The 27,169-nt window shown below is 41.2% G+C and overlaps 1 protein-coding gene across 1 annotated transcript in view; it reads left to right on the top strand.

Moving 5' to 3' along the window:
• Positions 1-13,262: 13,262 nt before the first annotated feature.
• Positions 13,263-27,169, top strand: part of GREB1L (GREB1 like retinoic acid receptor coactivator) — a 186,854-nt gene continuing 172,947 nt past the window's right edge. The window contains exons 1-2 of the mRNA XM_081562755.1: positions 13,263-13,440; positions 17,089-17,322. The gene's annotated coding sequence lies outside the window, so the exon portion shown is untranslated. The remainder of the gene's footprint in view (positions 13,441-17,088; positions 17,323-27,169) is intronic.

Below are 27,169 nucleotides of genomic sequence, written 5' to 3'. Positions count from 1 at the left end.
AAATACCAGATCCCAACCTCTTCTGATTCCTGAGATGAGAAATTCATTTGTGATACCTTCTTCCTGCTTTCTTTTCTTTTTCCAAATTTTAATTTATTATTTATTTTTGGCTGCACTGGGTCTTTGTTGCTGTGCATGGGGCTTTTTTTTCTAGTTGTGGTGATTGATGGCTACTCTCTGTTTGTGGCACACGAACCTCTCATTGCAGCGGCTTCTCTTGCTGCAGAACATGGGCTCTAGTGCTCAGGCTCAATAGTTGTGGTGCACAGGCTCAACTGTCTCTGACAAGAGGAATCCTCCCAGACCAGGGATCGAATCTGGGTGCCCTGCATTGGCATGAAGACTCCCAGTCACTGGACCACGAGGGAAGTCCATTCCTGCTCTATTTTCAACATTTGCCTCTAAACTGTTTTCCCTGCCTGTAGCTTAAACCTATTTCATGTCTGGTCTTCCTATAAAAAAATGAAAGAAGGAAAGAATAAAGAGAGAGAGAAAGAGAAAGGAAGATGAGATAAAGCCAAAGGGGAGGATGCAAGGAGAGAAAAAGAAAGAAAGAAGGGATGATGGTGATTCTTTGGATTCTACACACCTCACCACTGTGGCCACACATCTCTCTCTCTTCACAGCCAAGTTTTTGAACACATGCTCCTGGCTTGTCATCACTTCCTCATAGTGTCATATGATTTACTTCCCATGAAGCTCATGAGGGTGCTCTGGCCAAGTCTCCATGCAAAGCGCCCCCCTCCCATCCTTGTCTTATTGGATGCATCTGAGCTTATGATACGGTTGACCTCATTCTTACAACTGGCTTCACTTTGTTTGTTGGTACTGCTCTCCTCGGGTTTTCTTCTTTCCTTTCCCTCAAGAGCTTTGCATGCTGCTATTCATCCCCCAACTTAAGTAGAATTCCATCCTTGGGCCACTCTTCTCTCCTTGGCAATCTCATTACTTCTATACCACTGACTCACAGATTTCTACCCCTACCCTGGACCTTTTTTCTCAGACGCCTCAGAGTGCCTACTAGGGGTGCCTACCAAGTGCCTACAAGGAGTTCCACATGCCTGGATGTCCTAAGATCATTGCAAACTAAATCCCTCAAAATTCAGCTCCCTTTTACCCCCGTTATGCCATTCCACATGGTACCACCCTATCCCTTGTCACACTGCATGAACCGCTGTGCCATTATGCTTCTTGACTGGTCTCTGCCTAATTCCATTTTGAGCCTCTCAAGAGCAGGGACAACCTGTTTTATCTCTGTAACTCTGCATTCAGTACACTGAGTTTGCTCAATAAATGTGTGAGACAGTGGAAGTAAGGAAGATAAGGGAAAACAAGAAAGGATGGAACCTATTTGGGATTCAAGTGTTCCTGACAGAAATCACGACAGAAATCAGTCAATAGGTTGTCCCCTGAAATGAACTGAGGATGGGAAATTGGCTGGATGATGAAGTGCAAAAAACATTCTCCTTTTCTAGGGTCTGTTGCTAAAACAATAAAAACTCATGAAGCCTGTTGAAACTCATTAAATAGCTATGACAGATGACTTTTTATTTAGTACTGATGCCTTTTAGGCTTGTAGAGTGTAGGTTGCAGAGCCTGCAGCAGCATTCTCCTCAAAACGTGAAGTTTAGCAGTAACCACTGAAGATTTTACATTTAGCACTTAGCACAGTTTCAGCTAGTACCTGAATTCTTGGTTCTTGGCAGCACTGAGAACACAGCGTGAGATGTTCTAAGTTAAAATGTTCTAGTATCAAGTGTTCTGAAAATGTTTAAGTCAGATTACTAAGCCTTGAGCAATTTGTAACACCAACTATAAAAACAGGCAAGGGAGAAAACACCAGTCACGTTGTGTTATAAGGTAGAGGAATTATGATCTTGAGAGCCTAGGTTTGAATGAATAGAGTGGCAGTCAGAAATCATAAAAAAAAGATGTGTATGTCATCCTCAGCCCAGAAACTGATCAGTTATATATTGTAAATTCAGATTGTCTCAGTACCAAGACTAATGATTTTTTTTTAAGTTAATTCAAGACTTTTGAAAATTTGAAATTAATGAACATTGGAATATCCTGATAGTCACTTTGTAACAGTAATTGTTCCTGTACAACTGAACACATGTCCTATATAGTCAATTATCTACAACTAACTCCATATTTCTCTAATTCTTCTGACAAAAACTTATTGTGAAAGTAAGCCTTTAAGGTTTAAGTCTTCCATAGGGTAAGAAAGTATCATTGAGACATTACTAAATCCAATATTACATTAAAGTAATTCCCACAATGCAATTTGCCTTATCACTTCAAACCCTTTCCTTGTTTAAATCAAATATAACATTTTAGAAAGTTTGAAAATAGAGGAAAAAGGGAATCTATAATCCCACCAACTTCACACAGCATTTTACAGAAATTTTTTAATAATTGTTATTGCATATATAATTTTGTATCTTGCTTTTAAAATTAGTATTTCTCTCATGAAAAATTTTCTGCGATGTTACTAAATTGTTATGATTGTAATTTTTATCAAATAAAATCACTACCTGGGTCAGGAAGATCCCCTGGAGGAGGAAATGGCAACCCACTCCAATATTCTTGCCTGGAGAATCTCATGAACAGAGGAGCCTAGTGGGCTACAGTCCATGGAGTCACAAAGAGTCGGACACGACTGAGTGACTAACACTTTCACTTTCACCCGATATCATCTAATGACATACCATAATTTACTTAACCATTTGCCTATTGGGTAATTTAGATGAGATCCATTTTTTTACTTGGTACAGTGGATTTTTCCTCTCATACTTTGTGCTTTTTTCTTATGGTAGATTTCCAAGAGTAAAATTGTTCAGTTGAAAGTTATACTTTCATAATGACATCCCAGAGGAGTCTTCCAATACTAGTTCCCCTTGAAGTGTAAGAGTACCAGTTTCGTTGCTAATTTAGCAGGTGTTTTAAAGGGTACTTCATCTTCATTGGTTGTTTTGTCTTATTTTAGTTTATAAACTTTGTTTTGTAGGGACTTCTCTGGTGGTCCATTGGTAAGACTCTGCACTTCCAGTGCAGGGGGCCCAGGTTTGATCCCTGGTTGGGGAACTAGAATCCTATATGCTGTGCAGGTCGGCCAAACACACACACACACACACACACACACACACACACACACACACACACCTATAAACTTTGTTTTACTAGAGCAATTTTAGGTTTACATAAAAATGGAGCAGGAGGCACAGAGGGCTCCTGGATACCCACTCTAGTTCTGCCTCTCCCATAGTTTCCCCTATTCTTAATATCTTGCATTAGCGTAGTATATTTGTTTGATGAATGAAAGCTATTCATGAATGAACACTGATACTTTATTATGAACTAAAGTTCATAGTTTGCATTAGGATTCACTCTTAGTATTGTACACCTCTATGGGTCTTAACAAAGGTTTAATGCCATGTTTCTACCATTCCTGTATCATACAGCAGAGTCTCATTGCCCTAAAAATTTCCTGTGCTCCACCTAGTCATTCTTCCTCCCCACAGGCCCCTGGCAACCACTGATCTTTACACTGTCTCTGTAGTTTTGTCTTTTCCTGAATGTTAATATAGTTGGAATCATATAAATATGTAGCCATTTTAAGCTGTCTTCTTTCACTTAACAATATACATTTGTATTTCCTCTGTGTCTTGTTGTAGCTTAATGGCTTGTTTCTTTTTTTTATCAGTGAATGATATTCCACTGTAAGGATATACCACAGTTTTATCTATTCACCCTTTGAAGAACATCTTGGTTGTTTCCTGTTTTGGCAATTATGAATAAAGCTGTCAAAAACACATATATGCAGATTTTTTTGTATGGACATAAGTTTTCAACTCATGGGGTAAAATATATTTTTATATTTACCTGTTATTGATTTAGACATGTGTTCTCTTCTGCCTCAGAATATATTAATGAAACGTATGTTTAAACACCTTTTTCTTCCTCTAGAGACTCTTTTTTCTCCAGATTGCTTTTCATTTGTTTGTTTGTTTCGGTCCCTATCTTCTGGGTGTGAGATATTCCTCAGCTGTCTGGTGATCCTGGTTGTCTGGTCTTACTTAAGAGCAGTGCCCCATAAAGCTGATAAGAAGCTCTGATCTCATGGTGAGGCCTGCCACCTGTGGGCCATTTCACTAAGGAGTGCTCAGTGTTGGTATGTTAAGACTTTCCTCTTGGGCTGGTTAGATTCTCCAGAGAAAAATCTTCTGACCTTCTCTCTTGATGGTGGAAGACGGGTTACCATTTGTTCGGAAGCTGAGCTGAAAAAGCCGTTTGGCGGTGGGTGGACTCAGTTATTAGTATATAAAATGCTCATCTGATCCCCCTGTTTGCAGACTGGTACTACTTTCCCCTCACCCCACCCCCACCCCCGCCCCACTCCCCGCCGGGACAACTGTGGCTGTCCAGCTTTCTACAGATGCAGGAGATACTACAGTTACCTGCTTGGACTTGGGGAAGGGCTCTGCGACTTATCTGATTCTTAAAAGAGAATTTCAGTTAATCCTCCTGTTTCTAGCCTCACCTTTATCCTCATACCTGGAACCCAACCTTGCAGTGCCTTTGGGGGAGGTATGTGGTTTGCTGTGTGAACTGGTTGTTTCTAAAACTTAACATGGGATTCAGCTTTCTCAATTCTGTGTGGTCATTTGCTGATCCATTTGCTTTCCAGTTTAAATCTTTTGTTGCGTTTCTTTTGCTTCTGTTCTCTTTGGTCCTTATGATTTCATGTCTTTAAAAACCCTTTGCTGTGCTTTTAGCTTTAATAGAAATGGAAATATAATCTGTCATTTATGTGAAATTCTCATATATCCATTTTATTTATTGTTTTTGAATTACTTATTTATTTTTGGATACACTGGGTCTTTGTTGCTGCACACGGGCTGTCTCTAGTTGCAGTGAGCAGGGGCTACTCTTCCTTGAAGTGCGTGGGCTTCTCATTGATTTGGCTTCTCTTGTTGTGGAGCATAGGTTCTCGGCGAGAGGGCTCAGTAGTTGTGGCACATGAGCTTAGTTGCCTCACAGCATGTGGAATCTTCCTGGACCAGGGATTGAACCTGTGTCCGCTACATTGGCAGGAGGATTCTTATCCACTGCACCACCAAGGAAGTCCTCATATATCTTTTTTTAAGAGGAAAGGAAATCCAATACCCTTCTCTATAGGCAATAGATGTTAATTGGTTTAAAACTTTAGAAAATATATTTTTTGAGTTTAATTATCTATAAATTGACCACTGTATAAAATTTTGGTACACGTCCATTCTGACTTTTCTGGACGATACATAAACATGTGATTCATTTTTATTTTTTGTTTGTGTCGAAACTATAAATTATGTCTATAGAGATAGAAAGCAGCCACCTGCTTTCGCTGTCTAGGATGCTGCGCTCAGTGAATGAGTTAGATGGTAGGGGCTCAGGAAGCCCAAGGTCAAGTTGGCTTCTGAGAAACAACGTGTACTGTCTGCAACTTTCACTTCATTGCCCTCTATCCTATAACCAGGGCATGACACCCGAAACCTTGTCACCACCACTTTGTGGTCATTGTTTAATTGCTAAGTCATGTCTGACTCTGTGACCCCATGGACTCTAGCCCGCCAGGCTCCTCTGTCCCTGGGGATTCTCCAGGCAAGAATGCCGGAGTGGGTTGCCATTCCCTTCTCTAGGGGATCTTCCCATCCCAGGAATTGAACCCTAGTAATACATCTCCTGCATTGGCAGGCGGATTCTTTACCGCTGAGCCACTGGGGAAGACCCACCAACACTCTAAAGGGTAATTTTAAAAGATTGTCCAGGTTGTAAAATTAGCTCCTTCATTGACAGCTTCTTCTCTCTCCGTCTGTCTCCGCTTTCAGACCCTGAGTGGCCAGGAACACTCAGTATGAGGGGCAGGGAGCACTCCAGTTCCTTCCCCTTTGTGTGAGGGTCCATCAGCCTTTCGCCTTCTAGTTGATTCAAGGGCCTATTATTTTTTAACAACTTTATTGAGATATAATTCACATGTCATAAAATTCACTCATTCAAAATGTACAATCCAATGGTTTTTAGCATATCCAGAGTTGTGTAGCCATCACCACAATCAATTTTAGAAATTTTTATCAACCCCCAAAAGGAAACCAATGCCCATTAGCAATTACCCCCATTTCCTCCCAAATCCCCCAGTCCTAGTCACTAATCTACTAATCTACTTCCTATCACTGATCCACTTCCTATCACTATAGATTTGCCTATTTTAGGTATTTCATATTTTCATTTTATGTTTTCAGGATGGAAACTGAACACCTCTTTGAGCCACTGTCCTTTTCCCGACATTGGAAATGTGATTTATTACATTCACTTTTTTGAGTTAACAACCATAAAATACAGTGTAATCCAGTGATGAGAGAATGGATTTCCTTAACAGTTTACAGCTTTTACAAATGACAGACTAGTTTTTCATACAATTTCCATAGACTTTGAGGAGGGTGTTTGTGGGTAGTAAGCAAATGAGTTTGTGTGTGTGTGTGTGTGTGTGTGTGTGTGTGTATGTCTGTGTGTGTGTGTGTGTGTAAAACTAATCTCATGCTCATTTCTTCATTCTCCGCCTTATCCTATGAGCTGTTGATGCCTTATCCATCCTCTTACATTTCTCTCAAATGGACCATATTCCATAAAACCTATCTAGACCCTCCCAGCTTCTCAAACTGTGTGTGGTGAAGCACCAGTTTCTTTCTTTTCAGTTCAAGTAGACTAATAATTTTGTAAAATATGACAAGTATAACTAATGAGAAAAATGAAATTTGAAAAGACATACAAAATATAACCTCCATTTAAAAAGATGTAAGATGATCTTCTTTGAACTTCTATATAAACAGAGTTTTATAAATCTCGCACAACACCTATTAGGTGTCACTTTGTATGGCAGTTATTTGCATACTTATATTATCCCTCAACTAGGTTGTAAGCTCCTTGAGTCTGGACTCTGTGTATTGTTAATCATGGTGTACCATCACTTCCTCATATAATTCTTTGAACACGTCTATTAAATTAAATTTCTGACTCAATATAGAAGGAACTTGGACATCCACTTAAATAGGTGGCCGTTTTTGTGTACTTGATCATCAAAAAATTTCAACAGAAGCTTCCTGTACTGGCTTTGTATATGGTGATTGGGGTTTATGATTCATGTAGAAGGCACTGGTAAAAGTCCTCTTACAGATAAGGAGATGATGTTGATGACTCTACACTACTGATAAAAAAAAACAGACCAGCTAGACCTTCCTCATAATGTTGTCCTCAGGGTTCATGCAGTAGGAGCACTTATTTAAATATTTTTCTAACTGAATCATCTCATTAAGAGAGTGAAAAAAACTTAGTGACTGTCTAGAAGGGATCCCAAATGGATTAATCCTATATTAAATTCCTTGCCATAGTAAGTTGTCATCTAGCTAGATTCCAGGGGGCAAAACAACGAACACAGGTATATAATAGATGACTGTGTTTGCTCCTGAGGTAGTTGTTCAGTCACTAAGTTGTGTCCGACTCTTTGAGACCCCACGGACTGCAGCACGCCAGGCTTCCCTGTCCTTCAGCATCTCCTGGAGTTTGCTCAAACTCGTGTCCATTGAATTGGTGATGCCATCCAACCATCTCGTCCTCTGTTGCCCCCTTCTCCTCCTGCCCTCAGTCTTTCCCAGCTTCAGGGTCTTTTCCAATGAGTCGCTCAGGTAGAGTGGATTCTTTAGAGCTTAGTATTGTCTCCAGTGGTCAGGTTACCTGGAACCCTCCATATTGGGAAAAGGAGACTAGGTTTGCTCCAGGAGCCTCGGAAGATAGCATTTAATCGAACAAGACGGTACATTAAAGCAGTGCTTCTCAAACTGTGTCTGGTGAAGCACCAGTTGCTTTCTTATCTAATAATTTTGTAAAATGTGACAAGCAGAAATAATGAGAAAAATGAAAGTTAAAAAGACATACAAAATATAACCTCCATTTAAAAAATTAGATCCAACAGACTAAAATTACTTAGTCAAATTGCTGTACCACACTTTGAATAGCACTGGATTAGAGGGTGGTCTTTCATGATTGCCCACACAGGGGCTTGGATCATCTGTCCATGGAGTCTATTAGGAGATCTCTGACTATAATGAAAGCTCAGGGGTAAGAAAAGATGCTGATGTTTTGAGTTTCTTCTGCTTCTTCTTCTTCTGTAGAATGAAAAGATTTGAGAAGGAAGGGGGAGTTTGTGATATAACTGAAATGGTATCTTTGGAAATAGCTTTCATATTTAAGATTGATTTTAGTGGTAAAATGAAACACAGTGAGACTTTCAAGACCTAAGTCATGAGAGTTTAAGCAAAAGACAAACAATAAATACCTACTCAAACCTGAGGCTGCAGAAGTGAAGACAGAACAGTAGCAAAATTATTTACTAAGTACCATTATGTACTAAATATAGTACTAAGCTCTTTACCTAGGCTATCTCATTTCATCTTTACAAGAATCCTGTGCAGTAGCACTATTAACCTCATTTTTCAGATGAGGAAACAGGCTCTAAAAAAGATTGAGTAACTTGCCCCAAGGTCACTTCAGATGAATGGCGTGATTGTCAGATGGTTGGAGTGTGTAACCCAGAACCTAGATTTCTTAGGTTCTTAAATGAGTGTCTCTATAGAGAGGTTTTGGCAAATCTTGCTTAGCATTTTCGGCCATGGACTTGAGGATTATCAGTGTCCTTGGATACCAGATAGCGCATTAGCCACTCTTTTTAGTACTTCAACTGTCTTTCGTATAAATTTGTAGAGATTCGGCCTTGAATAGGAGAGATGAACTGGAGTAGGAACTGGCAACCCGCTCCAGTATTCTTCCCTGGAAAATTCCACGGACAGAGGAGCCTGGCGGGCTACAATCCATGGGGTCGCAAAGAGTCCGACACAGCTGAGTGACTGAGCACACACACAGGTGAGATGAGGTGGTTTAGCGAGAGACAGTTCTGAGGGTTATATGATGGCTGAAGCAAAATAACTCTGTGAAGTAGATTGAACCTAGGGTGAGTGATAACACTAGGCCAGAGATTCTCAATTCCAATTTTTAGGTGGCATTCTATAAATCTAATTCTTTTAAAAAATATTTATTTATTTAATTTATCTATTTATGGCTGCGCTGGGTCTTTGCTGATGCAAAGACCTTCTCCAGTTGCGGTGAGTGGAGGTTGCTACTCTCTAGCTGCGGTGCATGGGCTTCTTATTGCAGTGGCTTCGCTTGTTGCAGAGCCCAGGCTGTAGGGCATGTGGGCTTCAGTATTTGCCGCTCCCAGGCTCTAGAGCACAGGCTCAGTAGTTGTGGTGCAAGGGCTTAGTTGCTCCATGGCATGTGGGATCTTCCTGGACCAGGGATCGAACCTGTGTCTCCTGTATTGGCAGGAAGATTCTTTACCACTGAGCCACCAGGGAAGCTCTATAAATCTAATTCTAGTCATGTGGTTCTGTAGTCTCTCCATTGCATAGGATAAAGAATTTAATCTAGGCTCTGTTAAGTATAATGTAAGCTATATTGAAAAGATCAAACCAGTCAATCCTAAAAGAAACCAGTCCTGAATATTCATTGGAAAGACTGATGCTGAAGCTCCAATACTTTGGCCACCTGATTTGAAGAACTGATTCATTGGAAAAGACCATGATGCTGGGAAAGATTGAAGGCAGGAGGAGAAGGGGACCACCTTCAGGGGACCATCCTCAGAAGAGGATGAGATGGTTGGATGGCATCACGGACTCGATGGACATGAGTTTGAGCAAACTCTGGGAGACAGAGAGGGACAGGGAAGTTACCATGGGGTTGCAAAGAGTCAGACACGCCCGAGCGACTGGACTGAACTGAGCTGATGTTAAGTCCGGTTAGTGCCATGGCTTTCCAAATGAATTTACCCTCTAAAAGATTAATTCTGTGAAACTTTTTTGGAGTTTGAATTTTTTATTTGTTTGCTTAAGAAATAGAATAGAGTGTGTAATTCGTCATGGATGCTATTTTTTTCCCCACAGCAGAACTTAGAACAAGAACTTGCACACGTTGTTCTAAAGAGCTGCACGCTCCACTGCACTATTGGTACTCAGTAAAGGTAACTCCTGGGGGAGGAGAGGGAGTTTTCTTTACTTAACATGAAATACAGGGACTTCCCTGGTGGTCCAGCGGCTAAGATTCTCTACTCCCAATACAGAGGAACTGGGTACAATCCCTGGTCAGGGAACTAGATCCCACATGCCACAACTAAGATAATAAAATAAATATTTTTAAAAAATGAAGTACAGTGTTCATTGCTATTTGAAATACATATTCCCTAATATATGACTTGAAAATTTGTGATTGTTTATTATCAGACATTCAGATTAAACTCTGTCACCTGTGCTTCTTTGAAGTTATCTATTTTTTTTACATGTTACTAAAAATAAATTTTAATTTAAAAAACAGACCCAATACATTTGTTTCCGGTGGCAGCCAAATATCTTTGGACTCACTCCTAACTTTAACAAGAGAAACACTACCCTTGAAGATATTTGTAAACTAAGCATGAAAGTTAAAGTTACCATCTTTTCATTTGAGTAGAGGTGTTAATCTAATGAAGAGGAGCAAGAGTCCTCCTGCTAAGATTTTAGCAGGCTTGCTGTGGTAAGAGAAAAAGAATATCAAAATCAATTTAAACCCACCTGCATATAATAAATTAAAAAATTATTTTAAGTTATTTAAAGTCAGTGTAATGTTATTGCCTTTGTTGTTCTTTTGTTTTTTGTTTATTTGTTGTGCATGGCAACCCACTCCAGTATTCTTGTGTGGAGAATCCCATGAACAGGGGAGCCTGAGTCCAGGCGAGCTACAGTCCATGGGGTAGCAAAGAGTTGGATATGACTGACCAACTAAAACGCACACACAGATGAAAACAGACTATGAGGAATTTTTTTTTTCCCCCAGATAAACAAGAAGTCTATCCAGAGAAACATTTTATTCTACTTGGGGAGAATAGGTGTGTGTCTGTCTGTGGAGCAAAGTTTTATGGTCCCTCATTTCTGCAGTGAACATGTTTGTACCCCTGCAGGGCTGCAACCAGGTTGCTGATTTTGGACCAAATACCACTCCTCTGAGCTGACCAGTTTGCACTGCGTATTAATGAATGGTGATGAGCTCAGCTTTGAAGAATGCCAACAGGGTTATTTCTTCCTTATCAATATTAAATGAAAATGAAAAGGCTACATTTCATATTAATTAAATATTGTTGTTTTCATAGTTTGTCTCTGAGCATACATCTAGGAGATTTTTGAGAGCTGAGCTAAAAATACTCCTTTTATATAACCTATACTTTTCAAACTCCAAAGAAATGTGGAAAGTTATATTTAAGGAAAACAGCTCTCTCCTATTTTTCTGGCATTCTCTGGGTGACATTCTACCTGTCTTTAAAGAAAAGTTTTTTTGATGTGGACCATTTTTAAAGTCTTTATTGAATCTGTTACAATATTGCTTCTGTTGTTTATGTTCTGGTTCTTTAGTTGTGAGGCATGTAGGATCTTAGTTCCCTGACCAGGAATTGAAACCATTTTCCTTCCATTGAATCCATGTCCCTTCCATTGGAAGGTAGATTCTTAACCACTGGACCACTATGAAAGTCCCTCATGTAGTTCTTTTTTAACAGTGAAAGATAGCAAGGGGATACAGAAATGTTTTATTTAACTTTGTAATATATACTTTGGGAGGTTGATAAAATACATTGCCAGTAAGGAAATGATAAATGTCTGCTGTAAGGCACTGTTATGCTCGGAAATAACATTTGAGGCAATGCTTTACAGATAATAAAGTCATTTCCTTTAAATTATTCCTCATAGCAATCCATGCGAGGTAGATATTACTATTCCCATTTTGAAATGAGGTAAGTTACTTTAACAGCAATGATAGTCATGGTAACCAGGCCTTTTCATTAAGACACACCTACATACCCATACACTGTGTGTGTCCTAAGACTGGTGTAATGAGGAAGTTGAGGGGCTGTGTGGTAGCAGAGAAGAGCAAGTCTGAGACAGACCAGAAGAGAGACACACTTTTGAAACAGAAAGCACGCTCTCCCACATCTCCTGTTGTGCTTTCTTCTTTCCGGGGGCACTGGATGTTGGAACCTTTCTTCCCAGTCTTCTTCCTTGCATTTCCAAGGCCATGGCTGGCAAGAAGTACGAGGGCAGCCCCCGATTTAAGCGGCTTGCTCTGGTTTTAGATACGACTCCTCTTGTCACTGAGCATGTCGGTCACCCTGTTGTTCTGTACAGACTTAGTTTATGGTGACTGCTTCTTGACTGAGGGATTGAAACAAGTGGCATAAATTTTGTCAGGTCATCACCTTTCTTTCCCTTTCTTGCTCACCCTCTGAGGCCTGAGGATGGGCAGATGAAGACTGCAAATTACAGATGGAGCTGCCCAATGCATGGAGGGGACTCTGACTTACTGAAAGGAAATGCTAACAGTCATCTCTCTTTCTTTCTGGTTCCCTGGAGTATACGATGGTGAAGATTCACCAGAGGGGAGCTTCAGTAAAATATGCTTTTTAGTCTTATCCTTAATATACATACCTGTTTGGATGGAATGTAAACTACCATTTTGCTGATGCTGGCGTAAGTAATAATTTTTTGCTGGTTGATTCTGGTTTACTTGGCATTCAAACTTGCCCTTGATTTTGCGTAGGATGGGGAACAGTCTGTTTATCTGAATGAGAAAAATACAGTCATTGTGATAACCTGTTTTTTTTTTTTTTTCCTGCTTTACCTAGGTAATTAAACTAGAAAGTGAAACTGAAAGTCACTCAGTCGTGTCTGACTCTTTGTGACCCCATGGACTATATAGACCATGGAATTCTCCAGGCTAGAATACTGGAGTGGGTAGCCTTTCCCTTCTCCAGGGGATTTTCCCAACCCAGGCATTGAACCCAGGTCTCCCGCATCACAGGCAGATTCTTTACCAGCTGAGCCACAAGAGAAGCCCAAGAATACTGGAGCAGGTAGCCTATCCCTTCTCCAGCAGATCTTCTTGACCCAGGAATTGAACCAGGGTCTCCTGCACTCCAGGTGGATTCATAACCAACTGAGCTATCAGGGAATTAAATTAGATGGTATATATATTTGACCATGGGTGATAGTTGCTGGTGGTATGCCATTACCATAGCAACAGGCTCCATTCTGGGTTGCTAGTAATTGCTTCCAGAATTATGACAGCAAAAAGAAGGTTTCCCTGCTGCAGATGCATAGTGTTTGTGGCAAATGTAAAAAAAGGCTCCATCTGAACTACTTATTCATAACCAACAGCTCACTGGCTATAACGACTGAGAAAGACGGGTTATAAACAGCTTCTAGTGACTTTCTACCCTTTGTGGTTGTGACAAATGCTATGTTGCTACTTGGCTTTTGTGAAATGGAGAAGGTAAAGTGGGCTTTAGGCTTTCCTGGTGGTTCATTGGTAAAGAATCTACCTGCCAAGCAGGAGACGTGGGTTCGATCCCTGGGCTGGATAGATCCCCTGGAGAAGGAAATGGCAACCCACTCCAGTATTCTTGCCTGGGAAATCCCATGGACAGAGAAGCCAGGCTGACTATCGTCCATGGGGTTGCAAAGAATCAGACGTGACTTAGCAGCTAAACAACAACAACAATAACAAAAGTGAGCTTTGGCCTTGGAGTGTTTCTGTTAAAAAATATAATAGCATGAACACCTGGTTTCCTATCCTCCTTCTTCATTCAACTGCCAGATGGATCCTTTTAATTACTTTCCAGATGTAGCCAAAAAAGAGAATGAGGAGGCTTCCGTGAAATCTAGTGGTCGTACCATATTCCAAGGATAAAGTAAGTTTTCAGCCTTTATTTTTCAGATGAGTCTGTCAGTTCAGTTCAGTCACTCAGTCGTGTCTGACTCTTTATGACCCCATGGACTGCAGCACACCAGGCTTCCCTGTCCTTCACCAACTCCTGGAGTTTGCTCAGACTCATGTCCATTGAGTCGGTGATGCCGTCCAACCATCTCATCCTGTTATTCCCTTCTCCCACTGCCTTGAATCTTTCCCAGCAGTATCAGGGTCTTTTCCAATGAGCCAGTTCTTTGCATCACATGGCCAAAGTATTGGAGTTTCAGCTTCAGCATCAGTCCTTCCAATGAATATTCAGGACTGATTTCCTGTAGGATGGACTGGTTTGATCTCCTTGTTACCTAAGGGACTCTCAAGAATCTTCTCCAACACCATAGTTCAAAAGCATCAATTCTTCAGCACTCAGCTTTCTTTATAGTCCAAATCTCACATCCCATACATGACTACTAGAAAAACGATAGCTTTGACTATACAGACCTTTGTGGCAAAGTAATGTCTCTGCTTTTTAACATGCTGTCTAGGTTGGTCCTTTTCTTCCAAGGAGCAAGCGTCTTTTAATTTCATGGCTGCAATCACCATCTGCAGTGATTTGGGAGCCCCGCAAAATAAAGTCTCTCGCTGTTTCCATTGTTTCCCCATCTATTTGCCATGAAGTGATGGGACCGGATGTCATGATCTTAGTTTTCTGAATGTTGAGTTTTAAGCCAACTTTTTCACTCTCCTCTTTCACTTTCATCAAGAGGCTTTTTAGTTCTTCTTCACTTTCTGCCATAAGGGTGGTGTCATTTGCATATCTGAAGTTATTGATATTTCTCCTGGCAATCTTGATTCCAGCTTGTGCTTCATCCAGTCCAGCATTTCTCATGATGTACTCTGCATATAAGTTTAAGCAAGGTGACAGTATACAGCCTTGATGTATTCCTTTCCCAATTTGTAACCAGTCTGTTGTTCCAGTTCTAACTGTTGCTTCTTGACCTGCATACAGATTTCTCAGGAGGCAGATCAGGTGGTCTGATATTCCCATCTCTTGAAGAATTTTCCAGTTTGTGATCCACACAATCAAAGGCTTTGGTGTAGTCAATAAAGCAGATGTTTTTCTGGAACACTCTTGCTTTTTCAATGATCCAACGGATGTTGGCAGTTTGATCTCTGGTTCCTCTGCCTTTTCTAAAACCAGCTTGAACATCTGGAAGTTCACGGTTCATTGGTAAAGAATCCACCTGCCAAGCAGGAGACATGGGTTCGATCCCTGGGCTGGAAAGATCCCCTGGAGAAGGAAATGGCAACCCACTCCAGTATTCTTGCCTGGGAAATCCCATGGACAGAGAAGCCAGGCTGACTATCGTCCATGGGGTCGCAAAGAATCAGACGTGAAGATCTGCTGGAGAAGGGATAGGCTACCCGCTCCAGTATTCTTGGGCTTCTCTTGTGGCTCAGCTGGTAAAGAATCTGCCTGTGATGCGGGAGACCTGGGTTCAATGCCTGGGTTGGGAAAATCCCCTGGAGAAGGGAAAGGCTACCCACTCCAGTATTCTAGCCTGGAGAATTCCATGGTCTATATAGTCCATGGGGTCACAAAGAGTCAGACACGACTGAGTGACTTTCAGTTTTGCTTTCTAGTTTAATTACCTAGGTAAAGCAGGAAAAAAAAACAACAACAGGTTATCACAGTGACTGCACAAGCTGGCTTGGAGAATTTTGAGCATTACTTTGCTAGTGTGTGAGATGAGTGCAGTTGTAAGGTAGTTTGAACATTCTTTGGCATTGCCCTTCTTTGGGATTGCCCTTCTTTTCCAGTCCTGTGGCCACTGCTGAGTTTTCCAAATGTGCTGGCATATTGAGTGCAGCACTTTCACAGCATCATCTTTTAGGATTTGAAATAGCTCAACTGAAATTCCATCACCTCCACTAGCTTTGTTCCTAGTGATGCTTCCTGAGGTCCACTTGACTTCACATTCCAGGATGTCTGGCTCTAGGTGGATGATCACATCATGGTTATCTGGATCACGATCTTTTTTGTATAGTTCTTCTGTGTATTCTTGCCACCTCTTCTTAATCTTTTTTGCTTCTATTGTGTCCATACTGTTTCTGTCCTTTATTGTGCCCATTCTTGCATGAAATGTTCCCTTGGTACCTCTAATTTTCTTGAAGAGATCTCCAATCTTTCCCATTCTGTTGTTTTCCTCTATTTCTTTGCATTGATCACTGAGGAAGGCTTTCTTATCTCTCCTCACTGTTCTTTGGAACTCTGCATTCAAATGGTTATATTTCAGGTAAGTCACTCTTATTTTGTATGAAATAGATGATTCATCTTTTGGTATTAAAACCACCAAGTTTGTTTTATCTTGATATCACAATACTCTAATGTAAATGTTATTACTTTAAAAAAAATTACATCTTATATAAGTACTTATCTAATCCCTAACTACTAGTAGGTGGCTCCATTTCTCTTTCTTTTTTTTTTTTTTTTTTTTATTTTATTTTATTTTTTTTCCATTTCTCTTTCTAATCATCATTTAGATATTATTTACCCCTCAAACTTCCCAAACTCACCTCATTTAAAACAGAACATCTCAAATTTATGGCAAACCTTTATTGTAGGCTCAAAGTGTGTAAGGCTTAGCAGACCTGTATAAGTGGTATTAGTAGCTGTCATTTAGGTAAAGAGACTTCTGTTTTTTTGATTGATACAATTCATTGATTTTTAAAATATTTCTTCCATTTTTAAGAAAGCTTTTTATTTTGTACTGAGGTATAGCCAATTAACAATGTTATGATAGTTTCAGGTGAACAGCGAAGGGACTCAAGACATACATGTACATGTATAGTTCTCCCCCAGACTCCCCTTCCATCCAGGCTGCCACATAACATTGAGCAGAGTTCCCTATGCTCTACAGTAGGTCCTTGTTGGCTATCCAGTTTAAATATAGCAGTGTGTACATGTCCATCCCAAACTCCCTAACTTCATAGCGAGCAATACTTGTCCTGTTGCTTGCCTAATGTTCTTCCAGGTGAACAAGTCATTCTGTGACGTTTTCTTTATCATTCCACTGATATCATTAACTAAAAATGATTCGTAGGCCAGCATTCTGTCATATTCTCCAGCCAGGTGATTACACATTGTAATCTGGCTGTTTCATCTCCTCTCCCACCTGCCCAGGCTGTGCCTGAGCTGCGCTAAGAACTTGCCCCTTTGTTCCTGAAACCCAGGTGTTCTCACATCTCAGTGACTTTGCACGCACTGTCCCCTCGGCTGGCCTGGAATGCTCTCCCTGGCCGCTGATCGGCTGCTGATCTCCCGGACGTGTTTGCCTGAGGAAAGCCTGACTTCTTTCAGCTCTGTGTTACCTCTGTGGTGAAGCCTTCTCTGACTCACTGTCAGCCCATGTAAGGGACACCTGGGGCATCTCCCTGCTGAGCACATGTCGATTTCACCATTGCGGAGTAAGTGCTTTTTCTCTTTTGTGTTCCTGAGGACCTGGTTTGCAGTGTGTGTTGGGTGAATGCATGTAGGGTCAGAGAAAGCTTGTATTTTTATCCTTTTTTATTCCTTTATACTACTAATGGAGAGAAGCAGAGAAGAACCATGTTTCCCGAAGATACTATGAACGTGATGGCTTTGTGTTAAACACCATGCTGAACTTATGAATCAGCCAACCTTGGAGTGAACTGTGAAGTGGGGGAAGTAACTAGTGCCCTGGGCTTTCTTTGTAGGGCTAAATTCATGCATTTCCTGTGGGCCTCACACCTTAAAGAAAGAGAATGAATGAAGTAGAGACTACTCTGGGGCCTGAGAGGGTGGATTGTGGAATTTCTGGGAGCCCTGAAACCACCAGCACACCCCCTGTGTGCAGGCGTCTCTGTGCGATGACACTGAAAGCCTGAAAGATTTTTGAGAGATAACAGCAGCCACCCTTGTGAAGTAAGAATCTCTGGTCTATATAGTTTACTCTGAATATTCTATGGTGTGAACTGTACGTGTGTTAATGCGTTTTCCGTTTCCTCCTCTCTGGGAAGCTGGTGATAGGCAGGCACCATGCCTTGCCGTGATCTGGGTTGAACTCTCTCTGTGTTCTCCATCACCAGCTCGTGTGTGGGGATGAGGTCTGCCCCCTTGCTTGAGAACCTTAATTCCAAGTCACAGAAGAGTAGAAAGGTCCTTGTGTTTTACTGATGTACTTGTTCCAGGGCAGGCTCAAACACCACGTCCACACACTTGGTTTCTATACAAGGCTGTTCTTCCCGTGAATATTCTTTGCTTTTTGCTGGTTATTCACATCCATTTACAGTGCTGCCTTTCTGTGCCTCTTTTCTTTTCAGCAGTCTCTAGATGAGATGCCTGTTTATTTTCTCTGTGAGTTGAATGTGCTTTGCATGGCGTGGCTGTAGATAGGGTGTTTTAAGCTATCTCTGATTGAAATGTCACTTCCTATTTGTAATTCCAGATGAAAGTGGATCTCACATTGCACAGAACTGGAATATGTCCTGTCTGGCTTCCTTGTGTGCGCGCATGCTCTGTCACTCAGTTGTGTTCAATTCTTTGCGACCTCATGGACTGTAGCCCAACAGGCTCCTCTGTCCATAGGATTTCCCAGGCAAGAATACTGGGGTGGGTTTCTATTTCCTTCTGCAGGGGATCTTCTTGACCCAGGAATTGAACCTGGGTCTCCTGCATTACAGGTGGATTCTTTACCACTGAGCCACCAAGGAAGACCAGAAACATGGCTCTTGACCAGCAAATCAATGAGCAAAAAATATTCTGTTACTTTCTTCTTGGAGAATTATGTGGCACACAGTGAATGCCATGATAGGCTGGGTCCTGAAATTTGGTCACAGGGTAAGACTGTGGGAAAGCTACTGTAATCACAGTTAAATTTATTAACTTGAGACAGTGAGGAGAAAGCACAGTGAGGGTACTTTGGGGCATTCAGCAAGCAAAATACAGATCTTTTTGTCAGATTTGGACTTGGTTGAATGCTTTTTGGAGGGACAAGGGAAGAGATGACCAACACTGGACTGGGTGGTATCATGAAGCAGGGCAGTTTAGTAACTCATATCTCAGCATCTTTGTTCAGGGTGGGCGAGGGACAGAGAGAAGCTGGGGAAATCACTGGTAAGAAAGCAGGATTCAGAGGAATGGTCTTGCTGCCTGCTCTGCCCTCCGGGGAAATGCTTTCTGTTGACCTGGTCTGAGTCTGTTGGAGACATCTCAGAGGTGCTTTACAGGCTTTCACGTGAGAGGGATAAACACTGGGGCTGAGATTAAGGAACAAATGGACTTGGCCAGATGAGGCAAGCGAGATACAACCAAACCACCAAACAGGACTGACTGCTCAGCCATTGTACTGACTTCCCTTAAAATAAAATTTTAATAGTTGTCTGGCTGAATAACTATGAATTATAACAGAAGGCAAGGAATTCGACTTCTTACCCAACTTCTTTCACATGATTCCTGTCCTGAAAGTGGTTCAGTTGTGTCCAGTTCTTTGTGACCCTATGGACTGTAGCCTACCAGGCTCCTCTGTCCATGAAATTCTCCAGGCAAGAATACCAGAGTAGGTTGCCATTTCCTTCTCCAGGGGATCTTCCCAACCCAGGGATCAAACCCACATCTCTTATGTCTCTGCATTGGCAGGCAGGTTCTTTACCACTAGCGCCACCTGGGAAGCATGACTAAACATCCTTTATTCATTGCCTGCCTTGTGGTGATGCTAGGTATTTATATTTTCTCTTGTAGGCTCAAACATTAATGAATAATTAATCCTTTCTCTTCCAGCCGAAAGAGTTTGTATAGACATGCCTGTGTTTGTTGATATTGTCTTGCCTTTACAAACTCATTATAGTAAGTGTGAGGCACTAGGAGTAAACAAGACATAATCCCTGCTCAAGAGGATGAATTTGTTGTTGTTTAGTTGCTCAGTCGTGTCTGACTCTTTGTGGCCCCATGGACTGTAGCCCATCAGGCTCCTCTGTCCATGGAATTCTCTAGACAAGAATATTAGAGTGGGTTGCCATTTCCTCCTCCAGGGTATCTTCCCAACCCAGGGAGTGAACCCGGGTGTCCCACATTACAGGCAGATTCTTTACCACTGAGCCACCAGGGAAGCTCCTGAATATTGCTGTTCAAGAGAATATTCTGTGATGATGACCCAGTATGGTATTCCTAGCTGCATGTGTCTCTCGAACACTTGATGTGTGGCTCATGAGACTGAGGAACTGGGAGTTTTAATTTATGTTTAATTAATTTAAATATTAATAGTGGCACATGAGGCTAGTGGTGACCACTTTGGACAGCATGGCTCTGTAAATTCACAAATGAGAGAAAGAATCACAGGTGCTCACAACTCAGAGTATAATATGTACTCCAATATAAGTCCCTATGATATGTTCTAGGAGCATAAGACTTAGAAAAGACCCTGATGCTGGGAAAGATTAAGGGCAGGAAGAGAAGGGGGCGACAGAGGATAAAATGGTTGGATGGCATCACCAATTCAATGGACATGAGTTTGAGTAAGCTCCTGGGAGTTGGTGATGGACAGAGAAGCCTGGCATGCTGCAGTCCATGGGGTCACAAAGAGTCAGACGTGACTGAGCGACTGGACTGAACTGAACTAGACCTGAGTTTTCCAGGTGGTGCTGGTGGTAAAGAGCCTGCCTGCCAATGGAAGAGACTAGGGATGCAGTTTCGATCCCTGAGTCAGGAAGATCCCCTGGAGGAGGCCACGGCAACCCACTCCAGTATTCTTGCCAGGAGAATCCCATGGACAGAGGAGCCTGGTAGTCTATGGTCCATAGAGTTGCAGAGAGTTGGACACAACTGAAGTGACTTAGCACAGCACAGCACAGCACAGAACGAGACCTGAGCGTTAGAAATTTTCACTGACCCTTCTGCCAGGAGATGCATGCTGTGGCTGTTGTTGGCAAATTTTCCAAATTTCTGGATGTGTCTTTGCTTTATTTGTTTTCAGTTAAAGTCCCAAGGGAAATAGACAGTCAATTGTGATTCAGTGAAGTCCCTATAGTCTAGCTGCCAAGAGCAAAGGAAGACACATGTCCTCCTTCAAGAAAGTGAGTTCAAATACTGGGTAGCCACAAAGGGCAAATGTCCACTACAGTTGTTATCTTCCTACAGCCTACATTCTGGGAAATAAGATAGGCATATAGTAAATTGCACTGAAATAAATGCATGTTATATAGAACATCTGGCTTTTTTACATTTTGACCATTTGGTCACAGTTATACTCCAGTCACAGCCCGACACGGCTTAGCGTCTGAACAACAAACAAGGAGCACAGGAGACAGCCTCCAATGGGAGGTGACAGGGGACGAACCCAGAGGAGAGGAGATTGTATGGGAGTGAGACTTTGAAACGAAATAATACTAATAGGAGTAATTATTTTAATTATTTTGGCAGAGGCAAAGGGCAGGAAGTTGGGAGAGTTCATTCCAGGTAAAGTGCATAGAGTGCAGAAGTGCTGAACCATTAAAAACGTATGTATGTAAGTTCAGGTGGCTTGGTAAGTGTGGCTTGGTAAGGTCTAAGTGTAGATCACTGCAATACTATGTGACATAGCTCTTGTGGTAAAGGCCTAACTGAACAGATTAAAAACAAGTTTAACATTTTAAATACTTACGGTATTTAAAATAAAATAAAAAAGTATTTAAAATAAAACAATGCAAACCAAACTTATACGTATGGTATGTATTGTTGGAGAAAGGGTGGGCCCCATTTATCATGTAAAACAGACGCATGAGTTGCCCTTAGCATCCCCATTTCACCGAGAGAAAACTGAGGCCTACAAAGGTAAAGGAATTTGCCTGCAGACACAAAGTGGACAGAGTCAGAATTTGAATCCAGGCCTGTTACTTCAGAGATCAATATCTTCATCAGTGACCCTTTGTCTCTCATTTCAAATTCTTCTCGGTTTGGAATTATGATGGATTTCCCTTGGTCTGTCTTTTGTGACACGTTCACCTGAATTGACAACTCCTTGTTTTTTCTGTTTATTTACGGCACTAGGAGCCTTTTATATCCTAAATTGGAGTAGTTAGGGAATTAGTTGGTTAAACTGGAGGAGCCAGTGCATTCATTCCCAAATTTGAATGGGCTCCCATGACCATCATTCCCAGAGAATTCTTGCTTCCCTGTGGGGGGAATGGCTTGTTATTTGAGCCTCTCCGCATCTTACCCTAAAGGTCATGACCCTGGGCTCCAGCTTGTTTCTTCCTTTTCACCCTTTTTTGAGAGCTGATCTTAGTGGCTGGATAGAAGCTCTGCTATCCTTAACCGAGAGGAACCTAACTGAGGTTAACTGGCAGGCACGGTCAAGGCCTGAAAATATTCCTTCCTGACTGAGACAGGACCTGTGTTTTTCAATTCAGACGTGAAAGAACTCCATTGCTGTTATTTGCTGAATTTCTCCAAAAGTGCATCTTAAAGTCATACCAAGGTACACCTAACATTTGTTCCTGCCAGGCCTGAGCGTGTGAAGACAGGTAACCAACCAGCAGTACCTGTTTGGAGCACTGAACACTCCACTGCTGACTCAGGGCAGAGGACAAGGATGAGATAGGCAGTCTAGAGGGTCTGAGGGGGTGCGGCTGATGTTATCCACGGCTGGAGAAGATTCCCAGAGGAGGACTAACGTCAGGCCCTATGAGAAGGGTAGGACTTGGCTGAGCAGAGAAGTGGCAGAGATACAGGGAACGGGGAATAATGAGAGAATGGTCTGTCTCAGGTAGAAAATGCAACTTTGGCTGCACATTGAAATCATCTGGGGAGGGACTTCCCTGGTGGTCCAGTGATTAAGACTCAGCACTTCCAATGCAGGGGACACAGGTTCCATCCGTGACTGGGGAACTGAGGTCCCACATGCTGTGTGATGCATCTAATAAATAAATAAAATAAAAAATAAAAAAATTACCTAGGGAGCTTTAAAAACAGCTCTCCTAAAGACTCAGGTTGGTCTGAGTTGTAACCTAGGCAGCTGACTTTTTCAAGCTTCATAGGTGATTTTCATGGACGACCTGAGTTGAGAACCACTGCCATCATCTCCTTAATTCAAAGTGCAGTCCTCGGACCAGCAGAGCCGTCCCCACCTGGAAGCTTGTTAGAAATGCTGAACTTCAAGTCTCATCTCGGACTTAGCGAATCAGAATTTTCATGTTCACAAGATCCCTGGTGGCCTGTATGCACAGTACAGTTTGAGACTAACTGCTGTAGAGGAGAAATGAGAGATATGGTTGAACAGGGCAGATCACCTAACCAGATTTTCTTGTGCTGGGCTAAAAATGAATTACAGGTGGGCAGTGATACTACTTTGCCCTCAAGCCGCTGGGGACGCTTGTATTTCTTGTTGCACGACATCTCTGGTTATCTGTATGTGCTCTAGAAATATTCTTGCGTTCTCTGTGGGTGCCTTGAGGGGAAAAAGGGCAGCACCAGCTAAAGAACTGGACTCACTCTATCTATAGTGGCGATCCCCTGGAGGATTTTTATCCAAAGGGGTTCTGTGTAGTGTTTTGTAGTCTAGAAAGATTTTCCTGGCAGAAGCATATGGAATGCACTGGGCCGGGGGTGTTCTAGGGTTGGAGAGACATGGTCTACGTATTGCAGTAATTCCCACGAAAGTTGAGAAAGGCCAAGAGTTAAGAGCTTGATCATGCTTTAGGAATCTGTATAACATATAAATACCTGTCCCTAAATCTCCAGGGCAGAACTTGGAAGAAATCGTAACAGACATCTTTTTGGAGACCCTTATAACTTTTTGTTTTAGTTTAGTTTATCCTTGTAGGGCATCCTCTCAGAGAGCCAGGAAAGTTTCTGATGATTAAAATCTACTTGACATAAATAAGGTCATAAACAGGCAACCCTAACTCTGCAGGATCCTCTAGTTCTTGGTGGGTGGGATCTTCTGACCTGAGGGTTATTAGCGATTTCAAAGGAGAAAGGATAACAATGATGGTCATCATTTGGTGAATGGGCAGCAAGGGAGAATTTCAGGAAATGGAGAGGTTAAAAGTCCAAGTATGAAAGACTGGCTGTTGTAGAGACTCAAGATGATGTATTCTAGTTGGGACGACACTTTTAGGGGAGCCTGTATATTTTCAGAGATTATTTTGTTTGGAAAAAATATTGAGCTTATCAGTCCACTAACTTGCTCACTCTTCGACACCAAGCTTAAGCTGTCTTTTTCCATGAATTCTTCCTGAGTCACCCCAGCTCATAGTCTATTCTCTCTTTCCAAAATTCCTTTTTAATGAGTCATCAAGTATTTTTTTTTAGTCCTGATATTTTGAAAGTATTATGGTATATACTGATTTTGTAATAATTCACTCAAAGTTTTAAAGAATTTTTTTATTGGAGTATAGGCGATTTACAATATTGTGTTAGTTTCTGCTGAACAGCAAAGTGAATCAGTTATATGTGTACATACATCCACTCTTTTAGGTTCTTTTCCTATACAGGTTATTATAGAGTACTGAGTAGAATTCCCTGTTCTACACTGTAGGTTCCTATTAGTTATCTCTCTTATATATAGAAGTATGTCTATGTCAATCTTAGTCTCCCAGTTTATCCCCCCCATTCACCCATGATAACTGTAAGATTGTTTTTTTATATTTACAACTCTATTTCTGCTTTGTAAATAAGTTCATCTGTACCATTTTTAAGATTCCACATGTAAGTGATACCATTTGTATTTGCCTTTCTCTGTCTGACTTACTTCACTCAGTATGACAATCTCTAGGCCCATCCATGTTGCTGCAGGGTTTTTAAAACATTTTTATTATTTATGAAGGTGTCCTATATTCATGGAGAAGGAAATGACAACCCACTCCAGTATTCTTGCTTGGAGAATTGCATGGACAGAGGAGCCTGGTGGGCTACAGTCCATGGGGTCACAAAGCGTCAGACACGACTGAGTGACTAACACACACATGCTATATTCCTCAGTAGATTATAAACATCTTGAGGACGTGGACCTTGTCTAACTCCTCTTTGTCCTCTTGGGAATTTGTGACTTTTTGAAATAACTGTTCTCATGGTGATCATAATTGAGTATTAATGATAAAAAGTAGTTTGCCATATCCTTTTTGGTTTTCCAAGTTTGTTGATGTTTCTTTTGAAGAAAAGAATGAAGGGGTAGAGGGAAGGCTGAAGAATCTTCAAAGACAGTAAAAATACTTTATGTATTTTAAATTACATTCTGCAGTTAAAAATTAACTCAAAGTTGTACTATCAGATAAAATCTTTTTTTGCACTTTCAGTGCTTCACTTCAAAAGAGGAGGTTTTAAAAAAGTATAGATGTGTCGTGTCTTAGTAAACAGTCCTGTTTTCCTCATCTTTTTAAATGGTACCCGTTCTCCTTAGTTGCTTTCTCATCTTGCCATTTGGGTTTCTTTTTCTTTTTTCTTTCTGTTTAGAAGTGATGCCATTTGTTGGAGGAAGGTAACTCCTGACCATGTTGGTAGGCAAGAGTGTCACTAGTCATGTGGATGTGAGCCACTAACACGTTTAAACTGTTAGACTGTGTTTATGGGAAAAGTATCGAACTTAACACTTTAATGGTCTTAGTTTAAGTCATGACATGCTATGGTCATACCTTTTCTTGGAATTAGGAAACCTAGCATTTGCCAAACCTGGGACATTGAAAATGTGTCAGTGTCACCTAAATGTTGCGGCAAGCAGGAAATTATTTCACTTGTAGTCTGTCATGATGTTTGACATTATGGTAAAAGAAGCTTGTATTATGTAGAGAAGTCCAGGTAGAGGTTGAGTGAAAACAGTAAAAGTACTTTACCAGGTTTAAATTTTTAAAAATATAATAATAATAAAAACCTAAGCAGGGGAAGATCTTTTCAAAGAATTCCTTAATGTATCAATCAGTAGTTTATATCCTTAAAGAATTTTTTATGGTATAATAATGAGCATTTATAACAGAACAAAAATAACCTGTTTCCTAACATTAGCCTCTCTGCCTGCGGAGGTGGTAAGACTTGTTAATGCAGATGAGGCTGCCTTCTGTTGTGTGATGCTAATAGGAAATGGATCATTGCAGTTTATGGGGCACTTAGCCATTTTGGTTCATGATAAATGACTGACTTCAAGTGGCATTCCTTCACTGGTTTCCCACTATTCATCACCTGAAAGAATGGAACCCAAACATGAAGTTGATTTTGAAGTTGTCAAGAGTTTCACTGTGGCATCAATCCATCATAAGCCAAAGTGTTCATTGATTTAGGAAGAAATTGTATGAATGAAAACACTCATAAATGTTTTATGCTCCTATTTGCTTTTGTTCAAAAGCCAGTTTTGTCACTGTTCTATCCTCCTCTAACTTCTGTTCCCTCTTCACCTTCCCCTCCCCTTCTCCAAACATGCTTGGGTTTTGAAAAGTCCCTAGATTTTTATCTCTGCAGATGCTTTGATGTAGTTACATTGTTTTGTTCTATAAAATCAGCCCAAAATAAGCAGGAAGAATGGAAATATCTTTTAACGCATATGTCCCCCTACAGGCTAGGCATTACACAAAATTAGTTTGGAAAACTTTTTCGCTGCTATATGCTTGCTATTATTATGCTATTTCCTTGCCTTTCTTATTATCTTTCCTTGAAATATTATCTTGAAATACCTGCCATTCTCTACCCTCCAGAACACACACCATTCCTGAGTAGGGAGGAAAAAGGCTGCCTATTTGAATAAAGTCACACTATCCTACAGTTAGACTCTCAGACTCTCGCTATCAGAGGATTATTCTCCAGCTTAATTTCAGGGAGGCCTTTCTAGCACCCTAAGGGTTACCCAAGATCCAGCCACGCCTAACATATGCCCAAAGGAAGTTTGACTCTTTCCTGTGTCCTCTAGTATTTGGAATGTAGAGCCTGTGTTTAATTCCCTACTTGTGGTGCTGTCCATGTGGCTGGTATTTGAAGGGTGTTTGCTATCTGGCAGAAGGCTATTCACAAAGGAAAATGTCAGCGTTCTTGCAGATTGTCGTAGAATCATTTAGTGTAATTGAGATAATTTGCCATTTATTTCATTGGTTCTTAAAGGAATTTGGACCTCCCTTATCTGTGTGTATTGTTGGAGTGAGGGTGACAAGTCCTTTTGTTCGCTTTGTAGAACTTAACAGGAGGAAGCACATCCTTGGCTGCTGGTATCCTAGGAGTGAAGTCTGTGTGCAGAAACTTCCTCCCAGAGGTAGGTCTTTTGTCACAGAATGTCTTGGTTGCTAGCAGATTGCCCCCCCCCCCCCGGAGCTCAATTCCTCCTTTTAGCAAATAGTATCC

Source organism: Giraffa tippelskirchi, chromosome 14, assembly GCF_054371585.1.
Source record: "Giraffa tippelskirchi isolate mGirTip1 chromosome 14, T2T-mGirTip1v1.2.pri, whole genome shotgun sequence".
In the NCBI taxonomy this organism is placed as follows: domain Eukaryota; kingdom Metazoa; phylum Chordata; class Mammalia; order Artiodactyla; family Giraffidae; genus Giraffa; species Giraffa tippelskirchi.
This window is presented reverse-complemented; position numbering and strand designations above follow the sequence as displayed.